The 5,000-nt window shown below is 51.9% G+C and overlaps 1 long non-coding RNA gene across 2 annotated transcripts; it reads right to left on the reverse strand.

The window, feature by feature from the left end:
• Nucleotides 1-3,251, reverse strand: LOC144514216 (uncharacterized). 2 transcript variants are annotated; one of them, XR_013501279.1, is made up of 4 exons: nucleotides 3,153-3,251; nucleotides 2,935-2,987; nucleotides 214-351; nucleotides 1-83 (listed from the first exon to the last, which is right to left on the reverse strand). It is a non-coding gene; the product is annotated as an uncharacterized LOC144514216 (long non-coding RNA). The 2 variants fall into 2 exon arrangements; XR_013501280.1 differs by having other exon boundaries at nucleotides 3,086-3,188.
• Nucleotides 3,252-5,000: the final 1,749 nt, after the last annotated feature.

Consider the following 5,000-nt stretch of genomic DNA (forward strand, 5'->3'; position numbering starts at 1 on the left):
AACCAGGATGAATGTAGCTGTCAGAGCAGGAAACAACCAGTGTCTGAACCTGGAGACAGCTGAGAGAGAGACAGATACAGGCTCTGTGGAGAGACAGACAGACAGACAGACAGACAGACAGACACACACACACACACACACAGACAAGCGTTGGACTCTTGATGCTCTCTCCACTAGCAGTTATCAGTTGATCTTCACTGACCAATCACAGACCTTTGATCCAGAGAGCGCTGCTGTCCTGTTCGTTGTCGCTGTAGTCGTCTGTCATCATGGCAATCTGTCTGTCTGTCTGCCTGCCTGCCTGTCTCTCTCTCTGCCTGTCTGTCTCTAAAGATGAAGAGTCCTCTCCGTCTGAAACAGACAGAATGTGATTATGACGTGTTTGGAACAGCTCGTGAAAGCATACATCAACGACAGAGTGGGGGGGCTGCCCATGGAAAAGTGCCGCGAGCAGTTAGGGGTTCGGTGCCTTGCTCAAGAGCACCTTGGCAGTGCCCAGCACCTCTCCAGCTACCAATCTACCACCATACTTTTGGTCCGTATGGGGACTTGAACCAGCGACCCTCCGGTTCCCCTGCCACCCCCATCCAGGACTTTCTAGTAGGCCACCCCCATACAGGACTTTTTAACGGGCATCCCCCATCCAGGACTTTCTAACAGGCCGCTCCCATCCAGGACTTTCTAACAGGCCGCTCCCATCCAGGACTTTCTAGTAGGCCACCCCCATACAGGACTTTTTAACGGGCATCCCCCATCCAGGACTTTCTAACAGGCCGCTCCCATACAGGACTTTCTAACAGGCCGCCCCCATCCAGGACTTTCTAACAGGCCGCTCCCATCCAGGACTTTCTAACAGGCCGCTCCCATCCAGGACTTTCTAACAGGCCGCCCCCATCCAGGACTTTCTAACAGGCCGCCCCCATCCAGGATTTTCTAACAGGCCGCCCCCTAACAGGCCGCCCCCATACAGGACTTTCTAACAGGCCGCCCCCATCCAGGACTTTCTAACAGGCCGCTCCCATCCAGGACTTTCTAACAGGCCGCCCCCATCCAGGACTTTCTAACAGGCCGCTCCCATCCAGGACTTTCTAACAGGCCGCTCCCATCCAGGACTTTCTAACAGGCCGCCCCCATCCAGGATTTTCTAACAGGCCGCCCCCATCCAGGACTTTCTAACAGGCCGCCCCCATCCAGGACTTTCTAACAGGCCGCTCCCGTCCAGGATTTTCTAACAGGCCGCTCCCATCCAGGACTTTCTAACAGGCCGCCCCCATACAGGACTTTCTAACAGGCCGCTCCCATACAGGACTTTCTAACAGGCCGCCCCCGTCCAGGACTTTCTAACAGGCCGCCCCCATCCAGGACTTTCTAACAGGCCGCCCCCATCCAGGACTTTCTAACAGGCCGCTCCCCATCCAGGACTTTCTAACAGGCCGCCCCCATCCAGGACTTTCTAACAGGCCGCCCCCCATCCAGGACTTTCTAACAGGCCGCCCCCATCCAGGACTTTCTAACAGGCCGCCCCCATCCAGGACTTTCTAACAGGCCGCTCCCATACAGGACTTTCTAACAGGCCGCCCCCGTCCAGGACTTTCTAACAGGCCGCCCCCGTCCAGGACTTTCTAACAGGCCGCTCCCATCCAGGACTTTCTAACAGGCCGCTCCCATCCAGGACTTTCTAACAGGCCGCCCCCATCCAGGACTTTCTAACAGGCCGCTCCCCATACAGGACTTTCTAACAGGCCGCTCCCCATCCAGGACTTTCTAACAGGCCGCCCCCATCCAGGACTTTCTAACAGGCCGCTCCCCATCCAGGACTTTCTAACAGGCCGCCCCCCATCCAGGACTTTCTAACAGGCCGCCCCCATCCAGGACTTTCTAACAGGCCGCTCCCCATCCAGGACTTTCTAACAGGCCGCTCCCCATCCAGGACTTTCTAACAGGCCGCTCCCCATCCAGGACTTTCTAACAGGCCGCTCCCCATCCAGGACTTTCTAACAGGCCGCTCCCCATCCAGGACTTTCTAACAGGCCGCCCCCGTACAGGACTTTCTAACAGGCCGCCCCCGTCCAGGACTTTCTAACAGGCCGCTCCCGTCCAGGACTTTCTAACAGGCCGCTCCCATCCAGGACTTTCTAACAGGCCGCTCCCCATCCAGGACTTTCTAACAGGCCGCTCCCCATCCAGGACTTTCTAACAGGCCGCTCCCATCCAGGACTTTCTAACAGGCCGCCCCCATCCAGGACTTTCTAACAGGCCGCTCCCGTCCAGGACTTTCTAACAGGCCGCCCCCATCCAGGACTTTCTAACAGGCCGCTCCCATCCAGGACTTTCTAACAGGCCGCTCCCATCCAGGACTTTCTAACAGGCCGCTCCCGTCCAGGACTTTCTAACAGGCCGCTCCCATCCAGGACTTTCTAACAGGCCGCCCCCGTACAGGACTTTCTAACAGGCCGCTCCCCATCCAGGACTTTCTAACAGGCCGCCCCCATCCAGGACTTTCTAACAGGCCGCCCCCATCCAGGACTTTCTAACAGGCCGCCCCACATCCAGGACTTTCTAACAGGCCGCTCCCCATCCAGGACTTTCTAACAGGCCGCCCCCCATACAGGACTTTCTAACAGGCCGCCCCCATCCAGGACTTTCTAACAGGCCGCTCCCGTACAGGACTTTCTAACAGGCCGCTCCCGTCCAGGACTTTCTAACAGGCCGCCCCCATCCAGGACTTTCTAACAGGCCGCCCCCATACAGGACTTTCTAACAGGCCGCCCCCATCCAGGACTTTCTAACAGGCCGCTCCCATCCAGGACTTTCTAACAGGCCGCTCCCATACAGGACTTTCTAACAGGCCGCTCCCATACAGGACTTTCTGTCTCTAAAGACAGAAAGTCTTTCTGTTTCGGTTGGACATGTATAATCATGATTATTTCTCACCTGATTATTTACGGGGAGTCTGGTGGTTTGGACTACGGCTGCTCTCTCTCGTCCTGAGATAAACAGATAAACAGATAAATAAAGATAAATAAAGATAAATAAAGAACAGATAAATACCTCGTTAATGAATAAAGCTTCTGGACATTTGAACCTCTATAAGCAGTCATAGCCTTATCCCTGGCGGCCTCGTTGACAGAAAGAAGATTTTAAACACCGACCTTGTAAGAAGCTCTCGGAGACCAACTGCTTTCAAACTGTCCGCTCATCATTTTTATAAAACATCTGGATCAACATTTCATAACATTTCCCAGAATTCTTCTCTTCCGTTTTCAGTGAACTTCCCTTTTCTTCAGAAAGAAAACCTTCAGTTCACACTTCTTCAAATTAATAATAATAATGAATAATGAAGTTCAGAGTTCAGAGTCACACACACACACAGAGACACACACACATACACACAGAGACACGCACACAGACACACACACACACACACACACACACACACACACACACACACACACACACACACAGACACACACACAGAGACACAGAGACACGCACACATACACACTGACACACGCACACACACACAGAGACACACACACATACACACAGACACACTCACACACACACACATAGACACGCACACACACACACACACGCACACACACACAGAGACACACACACACACGACAGCACACACATACACACAGACACAGCTACACACACACACACACACACACACACACACAGACACACACAGGCATGACACACACATACACACACACACAGAGACACGCACACACACACACACACACACGCACACACGACACACACACACACTACACACACACACACACACACACACACACACACACACATACACACATACACACAGCACACACACACACACACACACACACTACACACACACACACACACACATCACGCACACACACGCACACACGCACACACACACACACACACACAAACACACACACACACACACACACACACACACACACACACATACACTTACACACACACACACACACACACACACACACACACAACTCTGGTCTGGTTTTTCAAAATAAAAGCAGGGCTGTTGTAAATCTCCAAACTGAGTTCTGTGCGTTCTGGTTTGGAGAAGTTTTAGATACGAAGTGAAAATGTTTGACATTAGTCAGTCTAAGATATATATATATATATATAGTATATACATCAGTCAGTCTATGATATAATATCTATATATTAAAACAATCTGACAGAACTGCAGATACTCTACATATAAATCTACACATCAGGTAACAGCAGAGCAGGCAGGTTCCCCGACCCTGACCACCTTCTGGCTTGGGCTGGAGCGTCCTGGAGCGTCCTGGAGCGTCCTGGAGCGTCCTGGAGCGTCCTGGAGCTCTCAGCAGCAGCCTCATGCTTCATTATGAGCCTCTATGAGTTTCCTAATGCTGCCTTGCTTGTAACAACACCACAGGTAGGCAGTGTACGAAGGTCTGAACGCTGCGAAGAGTGAGATCTTCACAGGCACAGAGCACATGTTCGCTTGAGCGTACAGCTTCCACCGCTGCCTGTAGATATCCTTATCATCAGACAGGTCATCTGCAATAATATGGCCCAAATATGTAATCTCACTGCACACCCTAAGTGCAGCGCCAGACAGACAGAAGTCAGGGAAGGTGGACTGTCTGTCTTCTCTACTCCTGATAACCATGTTTTACTCTTTTGGGCATTGTATTTCATATCAAAATCAGCTCCGTCCTGCGTACATATTCTCAGAAGCTGTTGGAGACCAGCACCATATGGGCTAGAAATGACCACGTCATCTGCATACATAAGGTGATTAATTAGGGAGTCACCAAGCCTACAGCCTGCACCACATGCATTTAATATCATATACAAACCATTCATATACATATTAAAAAGAAAAGGAGACAGAATACCACCCTGGCGGACACCATTGGTCACTTGGAAGGGGACAGATGTTACGTCCCCCATCTCACTCTCATTGTCTGATTGTCTGACTGTCTCCAGCACTTTGGACATAACAC

This window comes from Sander vitreus, unplaced genomic scaffold (assembly GCF_031162955.1).
Source record: "Sander vitreus isolate 19-12246 unplaced genomic scaffold, sanVit1 ctg495_0, whole genome shotgun sequence".
Taxonomy (NCBI): domain Eukaryota; kingdom Metazoa; phylum Chordata; class Actinopteri; order Perciformes; family Percidae; genus Sander; species Sander vitreus.